This window comes from Canis lupus, chromosome 3 (genome assembly GCF_011100685.1).
Source record: "Canis lupus familiaris isolate Mischka breed German Shepherd chromosome 3, alternate assembly UU_Cfam_GSD_1.0, whole genome shotgun sequence".
NCBI classification, from domain to species: Eukaryota; Metazoa; Chordata; class Mammalia; order Carnivora; family Canidae; genus Canis; species Canis lupus.
In genome coordinates, this window is record NC_049224.1 from 3272261 (window position 1) to 3284455 (window position 12195).

General features: G+C 37.5%; 1 protein-coding gene across 1 annotated transcript in view; it reads right to left on the bottom strand.

Moving 5' to 3' along the window:
- FER (FER tyrosine kinase) overlaps positions 1–12195 on the bottom strand; it is a 434848-nt gene that overhangs the window by 399969 nt on the left and 22684 nt on the right. Inside the window, 1 exon segment of the mRNA NM_001003141.1 lies at positions 9900–10045. The gene's annotated coding sequence lies outside the window, so the exon portion shown is untranslated.

Consider the following 12195-nt stretch of genomic DNA (forward strand, 5'->3'; position numbering starts at 1 on the left):
TCTCCCACTAAACTATGAAACGTCACATATTTTTCATCTTCGCATCACTGGGGCTTAAGTTACAAGCCAGAATACAGTAGGCATTCAATTTATTGCAAACAATTTCAAGAGTGAAGCCATTTTTTAAGAGATTTGTACATGAAATTTTAAAATAAAAATATCTATAATTTAGTAGATAGTAAGTACAAATCAAGCAGGAACAGTATTAAACAAAAATGCATGCATGTATTAGTAAAGATGTCTACTTTAAATAGCATCTTTTAAAAAGTGAAGATAATGAAACTAATGAATTATTGACTATTTAGGTTTATTTAAATTAATTTTATTCAGCTTGTTATTAAGAATCAAATGAGTTATGCGGAGTTTTCAATTTACCATAGTCATCAAAAACTTTAACCATTAAAAATTGATATATTTTCAAAAATTAGAAGTTCATACTGTATAAAAGAAATCCATACATACTTTTAAATAAAATAGGTATTTATTAAATAGCAAAATATAAAACAGATAACTAGTTTCCTTGGTAGGATAACAGAATTCCCATAGTATTTCTTAAGTATAAGGGTATATGCAAGTATTTACTCTAAAATGTCTCCTGTTTTTAAACTTTTCTCTTCACAACGGGCAATTTCTAGGTTCTGTGAGAATACAGATGGAAATATTGTTTTTATGTAGCATAAAGAAATTTTCATCTGTATTGAATATTCTTTCAAATAAGATTCATTTATTTTTAACATAGATGATGTCTTATGATCAAAGTATTTTCTTTATTTTAACATTGACAAAGAGATTCAAATACACCATGGAGTTATGCTGAATTTTAAAAACATACAAATAAGTGAATAAAAACTATGTAATAGAAAGAGGAAGTATTTCATTCTTCCCCCAAGAGATATTTTCACAAGCTAGCAAGAAATTCAGCTGAGTTGGAATTTATAATCCTTGACTCATAAAACCCATCAAAATCAGTTTATGGTTCAAATTACTTTATTAGCATGTTTGCTCACTGATAAAGCCTATATAAAATCATTTATCAGTTGAAGTACAAATGTAGTTATCTAATGGTATTTCTTACCTTTCCTAAGTTTCAATACTGACAGAAATCAGAAACGGTGACTCTATTGGAACAAAATTTTAAGCTGCCTGCAGCAAGACAAAAACAAAGTCAGCCACCAAGTACGCAACTAATAGATTTACAAACCAAAAAACTGATGTCATATGAATACAAAGTAAGCTGTTTTTTTCATAAGCAGTTATACAGGCAGGAATGAGGAGTCACCAAAGTTTAACTATAAAGACACATCATTCATTTCCACTTAATATATGCTGACCTTGGCCACCTTACAGATTCAGTATTTAAAACTCCTCTCATGCTTTATTTGAAAGTGTTGCTTTTAGCTTAATTTAAAATAAAAGTTAATTTAACTGAAACAGCACTGGATTGTCCAGCCAGCCTACTGGAACAACATTAACGGATAATATATCCAACTGAGAAGGAACACTGCATGATCTATACACAAATGAACAATATGTTTGTTTCTGAATTAACTACTTTTTAATTTTAGAAATGTATGTGAAGTACTGACATTTAAAATTATTTGGGGAGAGAAGAATTATTAACAGAATTTTTTTCTTTGTTTTAAAGTACTAATATATATCAGTAGGCATTTATTGAGTAATTCTGGGAGAGATCCTATTAAGGGTACAAAAATAAAATTCCAGTTACTGCCGTCAAACAATTTACGGTGAACTAAGACTAAACAGACAACTTCATGGGTAATGATGATACACGTCACGTCATTCAAAATTCATTCAGCAACGTGTAGTGAACATCTATCTATGTGTCAGATATATTTCTCAGTGCCGGGAATATCAAGATCCATAAGATTATAGTCCCCAGTCTCAAAGGCCCACAAGTTCCTAAGGGTAACGAACCTGGAAATAAACAACTGTCCTATCATCCAATAGGTTCCCAAAGACAAATGTGTTATAAACTCAGCGGGGATACACAAGCGTGCGCATTTCTAGAGGCCATCCAGGAAGGCTTCACAGAAGACAAAAGCATGAGGCATAAAGTGCTACAAGGACACAGAAAAGGGAAAGAGCTCAGCTGAGTAGGAGAGCTCCAAAAGGCTTTTTAAGAGGAGAATGTCATGTCACAACATCTACCTGTATCACATGGTGCCCCTTAAACACACATGTTATACCTCACTTACACCTCAGGAAAGCTGGAGAGCATTTCCTAATTAAAAAAGAGGGACACGGGGAAGCCTGGGTGGCTCAGGGGTTTAGCGCCGCCTTCGGCCCAGGGCGTAATCCTGGGGACCCGGGATCGAGTCCCACGTCGGGCTCCCTGGAGCCTGCTTCTCCCTCCGCCTGTGTCTCTGCCTCTCTCTGTGAGTGTCTCGCATGAATAAATAAATAAAATCTTTAAAAAAATAAAAATAAAGTAAAAAATAAAAAAGAGGGAGAGGGGCAGCCTGGGTGGCTCAGCAGTTTGGCACCGCCTTCCGCCCAGGGCCTGGTCCTGGAGACCTGGGATCGAATCCCATGTCGGGTTCCCTGCATGGAGCCTGCTTCTCCCTCTGCCTGTGTCTCTGCCTCTCTCTCTCTGAGTCTCTCATGAATAAATAAATAAAATATTAAAAAAGAAAGAGGGAGAGAACCTCTCCAACAAGCCTTGAGGGATACTTAAGAAGAGAGCACATATACACGTGTTTATCTGCAAGTGTGTACACAGGAGGTGGCCCTGGAAACAGTTCTGGGTAACTCTACCATTTAATAGCTGTATAACTGCATTTTAATTAAACTTCTGGAAGCCTGATTTTCTTATCTTTAAAATTGGGGTAGTAGGGATGTCTGGGTGGCTCAGCAGTTGGGCGTCTGCCTTCAGTTCAGGGTGTGATCTCAGGATCCAGGATCGAGTCCTGCATCAGGCTCCCTGAATGGAGCCTGCTTCTCCCTCTGCCTGTGTCTCTGCCTCTCTCTCTGTCTTTCATGAATAAATAAAAATCTTTAAAAAATAAAAATAAATAATAATAAAATTGGGATAGTAACACCTACTTTGCAGGGTTGTTATGAAGATTATAGGAGATAGGATATATAACGTGCCTGGCTTTGGAGAGACATTAAAAAGTAGTCATTACTAATAAAGCATGAGAGAGAGAGATAGCACCCACACAAGACAGAACACGGAAAAGCAAGTGATGAAGGAGGGTTACTTTCCAAGTAGAAGTTTAAACACAAGCAAGGTCACAAGGGTAGGAAAATGAGGGACATGTTGGTGAAAAATTGTTGATCTGAAGGAAAACGAGAACAAAGATTAAAAACATTAAGTATGGCCACAATGCACACGACCTTGTATGGTCTAAATTGAGATACAACCATTATCTAGACACTTCTTAACCTTTTACTCTTCCTATATGATCAATTATTATAAAAAGAGCTCAGTGTTCAAATTAAGGCCAAGCAATTTTTTCCCTTCAAAGAGAAGAGCAATACAGGAAGAAGTCAAAATAATTTCAAAATCCATTATGTCTCCTTTCACATAGGTTCATTAAAGGCACACAGTAGCAGAATGGCAACCATAGAGGTTTCCTAAGTTATAATTTAAATGAACTAATCCAAAGCCAGTTTCTACCCTGCAATGACAGGGCCCCTCACGCCACTGTTTTGTTTTGTTTTTTAAAGATTTTATTTATTTATTTATTCATGAGCAACAGAGAGAAAGACAGAGAGAGAGGCAGAGAGAGAAGCAGGCTCCATGCAGGGAGCCCGACGCGGGACTCGATCCCGGGTCTCCAGGATCACGCCCTGGGCCAAAGGCAGGCGCCAAACCTCTGCGCCACCAGAGCTGCCCATGCCACTGTTTAGAATACCGAGGAGAGTCTGTTCCGTTCTTGGCTTCTTTTTATAAGACAAGTCCTTTCTCGAAAGGCAAGGTCTAATTCCCACTCCTGTTCCATCCTTTCTCTAAAGTCTTGTCTTCCCAAGTTGTTCCTCTAGAATTCCATTTAGTTTGTAAATGAACTTCCCGAAATCTCTACCCTTCAACTGCCTACCCTATCTGAAACCTGGATCCCCAAAAACACAGTGTTCACAGGCGGAGGATAAACCTTCCCTACATTGTACCACCTCTACCCATGGGGCTGGGGGGCTTGGGAGGTAGATGGATGGGTAATATTATCCTGATTCCCTAGTGCCACGTCCAAATCACTGCCCTTCCAATTTCATTCAAAAATCTCTTCTCATTCAGCTCTACCAAGTCCTACCCCACCTAGCTTTGTTGTCTCCAAATCTTCCTTTCAGTCTCCAGTCTCCACTTGCCCCCAAATCTTATTCTCTAACCCAATTCATATCCTCATCCATGGAAATTTTAACCTCTATAGTCTTTCTCTTCTCCAAAGATCCATTCAACCCAACTTCATTTCAACCACCCACTGCTACTGCCCATAGCCTAAATCTTAAACTGTTTCATCTCTGCAAAGGTAAACTTCAAAATTCTAGTTTTAGGCCATAACCTACTATACCATTCTTCCAGTACTGTTAACTATTACCACATCCACTCTTTAACCTCTAAAATATCTCCAGCCACCCACTGATTGAAGTATATTCTCTAAAATTTATCGGGACCCCCATATTCTCTCCCTTTAAGGGTGATGCCACCGATCATCCAGAACTGGGATATTTTTAAAAGTAAAATGAGGTGCTGTTCTTTATTATTCCAGAACTGTCCCAGGCAAACTTGGGCATGTAACTTCCCTACTTCTTTCCCTATAAATATTAAATCAGTTGATTTTCCCTGACCTCCTATCTTTCTATTGCATTTGCCCTAACAACTTTCAGCTGAGTCAATCCTTCTTCATTTCCTCTAGCCATTTTTTTAAAAAAGCTTTACTAATCAGTACCTTCAGGACTGTGTTCATATCGCCTACTCCAGATGGCTTCTTGGCCTCTGCCCTTTGTTATAATACCACTCAGTAATGAAAGGGTGTCCTATTCACAATAAATGTACTCAATAAATCTTAAAGTTTTACTCTATCTCTTACGTGTTTATTCTACAATGCATAAGAAAAAATAATTCCTTTTATAATTTCAGGTAGGTTAAAGAAGTCAAAGAGAAGTACTTCTAAATCAAAGCAATTATACTAATATAAATTAGCAGGTATTTTTCTTATTCTGAGCTCCTTAAATTTTATCTTCCCTATATATCCAATTGCTCTGGTTGTATGCTATTACTCTCTGCTGGTGTTTCTGTCCTCCTATATATCCAAAAATTTTTGGAATTATATGGAACATAGATAAAAATCAAAGGATAAACAGGAAAAGCAAATTTCAGAACATGTACATCAGTGACCTATTTTTAAAATTATACAAACATAAACATGTGCTTCTAAATATATATTTTTTTTTCAAAAACCAATTTGATATAAATCAAACTGTTAACATTAGCTCCTTCTGAAGACTGAGACCTGGAATAGTAAGAAGAATGTCACTTTCTATTTTATCTATTTCTAATTTGCGTATTTATCCTAAGCATGTATCTGTTTTATAACATAAAAAAATATAAGGAAAAGACTTCCCAACAAACTTTTTTTTTTTTAAGAGATGTTTTCATTAGAGAAAGAACATGTGCGTGTGCACAAGCATGTAGTCAGAGGGACAGAGGGAGAGACTCTCTAAGCAGACTTCCCGCTAAGCACAGAGCCAAGTGCTGGGCTCAATCCCAAAACCCATGAGATCATGACCTGAGCTAAAACCAAGAGTCAGGAGCTTAACTGACGGTGCCACCTAACCACTCCTCAACAAATATTTCAAGACTGAATGTTAAGAAAGTAAAGATCAAATTTCACAGATGGAATGCTTAATATTAAAAAAATGTTCTCTTTCAAATATATTTATTTTATTTACCAAATGACAACAGTGCTTACATCTTCATGATAGCTACTTCTCTGAAAAATCTCCCAATTGTATCACGACTCATACAGTGCTCTGGTTTCATCTCTGTCCCTTTCCTAGTCTCCTAAATGAATTCCAGCTCTAACTGAGCACCTCAACAATGAATCAATCAAATCAGGTCCAACCATTACTGTGGCTGCCCAAAAAAGGAACCTGTCTTTTTGTACTAGGGCTTAGTAAAAGTCTTCCATTCATTCATTCATTCATTCATTCATTTATCCAATAAGTATTTACTCAATGTCTACAATATGCCAGGCAATGAGTGAGGCCCTGGGTACACAGAGATTTAAAAAAAAAAAAAAAAAATTTGGCCGCAGCCTCAGGGAGCTTACTATATAGGCAGTTTTAACACACGGCAATAACTGCTATAAGGGATCCCAGGATAAAGTGTAGTAAAAGCACAGAGTATAACCTAAACCCAGCTGGAACAAAAAGAAGGAGAAGGCTTCACAGACCTCCCTAAACCACCATGAGTAGTCCCTTCCTCACTGACACTTTTTTCTATCCTCTCAACCAAATAGGACTCTTCCCCTCTTTAAAAATGCTGCTTACAAGTTCCTCCTACTCCTTCCCCCCAAAACACCACTTGTTCCTAAATGCCATATAACACTTAAAGAAAACCAACCAAATCTGTAAAACTCAGAAGCGAGCAAGAAAGGAGAGAACTGAATGCCATTCCACACAAGCACCAGAGAGGACCTCTTCATGCTTAGCTCTGGTTGTCTCTACTAACGGGTTTATTCATCATTCGCATTTTAATCTGCTTCCTGCTTGAAATTGGGCATTTTTCAAAGACAGAACCTTAGACTGATACTGCTTTATAACGTCCATGGCAACTAGATATACATTCCTAGGTATAACCAAGTGGTTAGAAGGTGGGAGTGGGTAATGGTAGGTAGTGGAGGAGCTCCTTCAGACTTCTGTTGTTTTAAATGAATTTCATTTGCTGACAGGTGTCAGTGGATCAAATACAACATGGATCTCCCACAGTTTCCTTATCTTTAATTTAATGCAACCAAATGTAAAAACCTCAGCCAATGTCTACTTAATGATGGAATGACGGTTTTTTAAAAAAGCTTGGAATAAACACTTTTATTTCTAGCAACCTCTGAGAACTGGAAGGAAAAGAAACAAATTGCAAGTAAGTTTTAGATGAATAAGGTTCGAAGGAACCAGGCAATTCCCAAGAAAGACATTAAGTATACACAAACTGTATCTCTTAAAGAAAATATAAATCATGAAAAACAAAAAAGGACTGTTCAAAATTAAAAGAGAATAAAGGAGACATAAGAATCAATTGCGGGGGTCCCTGGGTGGCGCAGGGGTTTGGCACCTGCCTTTGGCCCAGGGCGCGATCCTGGAGACCTGGGATCGAATCCCACATCGGGCTTCCGGTGCATGGAGCCTGCTTCTCCCTCTGCCTGGGTCTCTGCCTCTCTCTCTTTCTCTCTCTGTGACTATCATAAATAAATAAACATTTAAAAAAAAAAAAAAAGAATCAATTGCAATGCATGAAACCTGATTGACTCCTGGATCCAAAATTCTAAAGAAAAAATTTTAGGGACAATTGGGGAGATCTGAATAAGGACCATTATGTTTAAAGATATTCTTAAATTAATGTTAATTTTCTTATATGTGATATTGATATTATAACCATGCAGGAAATTATTAGGATAGGCATAACAAAAAATTTATATTATCACAATCTTTCTAATATAGTTTTAAATGATTTTAAATATAGAAACGGGGCACTTGGGTGGCTCAGTAGGTTAAGCGCCAGGCTCTTAATTTTGACTCAGGTCATGATTTAGGTCAGGGTCCTGGGATCCAGCCCTGAGTCAGACTCTGACTCAGTACAGAGTCTACTTGAGTTTCTCTCCCTCTGCTCCTCCCTTCCTTGCACTCTCTCTCCCTCATTCTCTCTAAAATAAATAAATAAATCTTCAAAATATATAAATATATATAAATCTTTAATATATATAAAATAAAGCTATAAAATATATATAAACATGTAAAATATATATATAAGGACATAAATATATCTTTATTAACTTTTTATTATATTAACTCCAGAAGTATTTAATATATTAACTATTTTTTATATATAAAATTTATATATAAACTACATAATTTATTAACTTATATAAATATAAAAATATAGGGACGCCTGAGTAGCTTAGAGGTTGAGCATCTGCCTTCAACTCAGGGCATGACCCCAGAGTCCCAGGATCAAGTCCCACAACAGGCTCCCCGGAGGGAGCCTGCTTCTCCCTCTGCCTGTGTCTCTGCCTCTCTGTCTCTTATGAATAAATAAATAAAATCCTTAAAAAACAATCAAAAGTCATAGAAATTAAAAGCCACCACCAAGGAATGTAGACAATGATAGTATAACAGCACTGCGTGGTGACAGAGGGGAGTAGTTACACTTGTGGTGAGCACAGCATAATGTATAAACTTGTTGATCATTCTGTGGTACACTGGACACTGATGTAACACTGGGTGTCAACTATACTCAAATCAAAAAGATTTTTAATAAAATAAAAACAGAAAGTCATATAAATTAAATTTCAAGGGAAAAAGCAAAACAAAGTATTAACCAGTACATATTACAAATTTGCCAGATGGTTTTATTTCCAGCACTAACATTATTTCTAACATTATAATTAATTTCCCTTTCGGTGAAATAACCGATCTTTGACATAATGGCAAAGATAGTTGTCTAAAAGGTTTCTGGGCATGATGCCAGCATCTACCCAGTTGCTCATCCACCCAGTTGCTTAAAACCCAAAAATCTCAGAGTCATCCTTCAGAATGTTATGTTTCCATACCCAAACTATTCAAAGTCCCACAAATTCTGATTCAGATGTGTTTCAAATCCATCCACCTCTCTGTTCCATGTTGCTGGCACCTTACCGGGCCACCACTATCTCACCTCCGCTCCTACAACTGCCAGCTTTCACTTTCACCTGGCCGGTCAGTCCATTCCTCACACGACAGCTCAAACGATGATATAATCTAGAATAAAATACAAGCTTCCTACCAAACTGTTCAAAACCCTGCATATTTTTAAAACCTCTTCCTACCCATCTCTGCCTCTCTCACTAAGTCAGCAACACTGGGCTTTTTGATGTTCCTCAAACTCACCAAACTCTTGCATAAAGTGCTTATACCCCCTATTCCTTCTTTCCCTCCACCACCCCCAGCTTTATTAAGATATTACTGACATACAACATAGGTAAGTTTTAAGGTGTGCAACATGATGACCAGATCTATGTATACAGTACAAAATGATTACCCCAATAAGGTTAACATCTCTATCTCTCCACATAATTATGATGGCGTGTGTGTGGTGATAACATTTAAGATCCACTCTCTTAACAAATTTCAAGTACGTAATACAGTACTGTTAATTACAGCCACCCAGTTGCACATCAGATCCCCAGATCTTATATAAGCTATAAGGATGGACTGTCCAGCTTATGCATCATCATGTCCCCAGAAGCAGCAAACTGCCTGATACTTAATAGAAGTGTATTGATATACAGCAAACAAATGAATGAAACAGTAAATGAATATATGACTTACTGAACAATGTGACTAATAATGCTATTAACTGAAATACAAAAACCAGAGGAGAGACTGGGAAGAAAATAAGATATACTGAGTTTGGTGTCAGGTGGTTGAAAATACAGGACTAGTGGACACACAAGCTGGAAAGGGTTATAGATTGGGATTCTGATGATCATAAATGTTAGCTGAAAAAACCAATAGTTATATCGCAAATGAGACAGAATTCAGTAGGATAAATGACAAAAAATACATAACTGAAATAGGAAATGGTGGAGTAAATAGAATAACACAGACACCACAAAATCAAGACAAGTCAAAACTCTTTCATGGTTTCAGAGCCTAGCAATTCACAAAGAGTGAAGTAATCCTACCTTACTACTGTTCATTGCTGGTCATGTCTTAGCTAAAGCAGCAGGTCCATGTTGAAGGATTACACATTAGGGATGAGGAAGACCCTTGAGAAAATGTGCAGTGGAGTCTCACTGGAACGACCACAGGTCTGGCCAGAAAACAGGAGCTGCAAGAAGAAATTCAAGGAGTCAGCAATGTTCACTATGGAGAAAAAGCGAAAATGCACACGTGGAGCACACAGGGCAGGCTACCATCGGAAGTTAGCCGTGACGGTGTAGCAGAGTCACCGCGATAAGAAGAATGCTGTATTTACCAAACGTCTCTATCCCTGCTTACTCTCCTCTTTCTTCCCACAACCTTCTCGATGAGTAACATGTCTTCCCTTTTCCCCTAACCTAGCCCCTCAGTTTTGAATAGGTAATTCATGTTTTTCTCCATTTTCAGATCATAAAACTAATTTCAGGTTTGAAGCATATCAAAAGCAGCAAGTAAGTACATTTGTTAAAATATTACTGCAGCTTAAAGGAGTAATTAACTGCGTAAGAAAACCTCTGAAAGGCTGAGAAGGTTTAGGAAAGATTCTCCCAACAAACTCGTATTGTCTCTAATATGCCTAAGCATGCCAAAGCCTGACTCCTCCATCGGCTCTTCTCTCAATTCTTATAACTAGGAGAATTCCTAAGGTGCTTCTTGGTCACTCGCTCTCTTCTCTACCACTGACGTCAACATATGTCCCTTACAGCTCTGTCACTGTGCCTCATTTTCTGCCCCAGGGCCTTGTATTTCTAATCCCAATTTCTTGGCTATAAGCCAAGCCCTCCCATTCTCTGAAGCTTCTCTTTCTTGTTTGCCTATTCTTTTTTCCTGTCATTTCCCCTACTTCCTTGACTTTCACAAGAATCAGAGGACATTTCATGAAGGTTACCTATAAGATAAATCCTTCCCTCTGGTCAAGAAACTAGCCAAAGTATGACAGGAATATCTTCCAAGTCTCCTACTTTTCTAAGCTTTCTGCTCATTTCCAAAGGGCTTCTTCTTGGCCCCTGGACAAGTATATATTGTCCTGTAGATTTGGCAAGGTTCCCAAAGCTAGAACTGGTTGGAAATCTAACCTACATATAATGAAAGTATTATTACATCCCTCTTCTTCCATTAAACTGTGACATGATTGAGGACAGGGGTTATCATCTTAACAGAGCCAGCATCCTACATAATCCCTGGAACACTGCAGCCACCAAACAAGTAAATACTGAATGAACGAATTTCCAAGGGAGATCATGGCTTTTCCCAACTTGTACACTTTGGTGTAAAGGAAGGCTTTGACAAGAGTTTTTACATTAAATGATAAAATTCATGACTTTAAAGGATACTTAAATGTGAAAAAAAAAAATTTTTAAGATTTTATTTATTCATGAGAAACACAGAGAGAGAGGCAGAGACACAGGCAGAGGGAGAAGCAGGCTCCATGCGGGGAGCCTGATGCGGGACTCGATCCCGGGTCTCCAGGATCATGCCCTGGGCTGAAGGCAGTGCTAAACCACTGAGCCACCCGGGCTGCCCTAAATGTGAAAATTTTAATCATGCTGCTGTCATTAGTGTATCTTCAGTTAAACCCCTTAGATATAATACAGTAAACCTGATTACTTATAGATCCAAAGAACAAAAGGTATGAGTGTGCACCTAAATGTAATTCTATGTTATCTATTAGATATGGTATCTAATTCCACTCCAGAGACACACCCCAAAATTACTGGACAATCCATTTACTTTGAAATTTTTTTTAGCCATTTCTCTATCAAAAAAGATAGCTGAAAATACCTAGAATTTCATATTTGGGTCCTTCACTGTGATATAGAAAATTATCTTTAAAGACCTAAGAACAAGAAATGTAACTATTCAACTAAGATTTCATACCCAACATTGAGCAGTTTCGAGTGTCTTGCTCAAGGAAGCTAGTCAAAACACCCACGTGTTATTTATGTGTCACTCTCCAACGTGATGTGTTTCTATAATTTTTATTTTTCAATGAATAAAAACCCTATTTTCCAAAAGATATCGAAATAGTTTGGGTTAAAAAGAAGTAGCAATTTCCATGGCAGCATTTCTAAATGGAACATTTCTTTTTTTAAATGACTATAAACCTATGAGTAAAAACTATATTCTTCGGGTTACCTCCAAGATATTATCCTCCTCATTGGAGCTCAGCAAAGGTTTCTATAGACAAGTTGAAAATGCATAATAACTATTTTTTAATGCACCTTAATCTTCCCCACCAACTTCCCCAGCCACACAGGCTACCATCTTTAACTTACAATC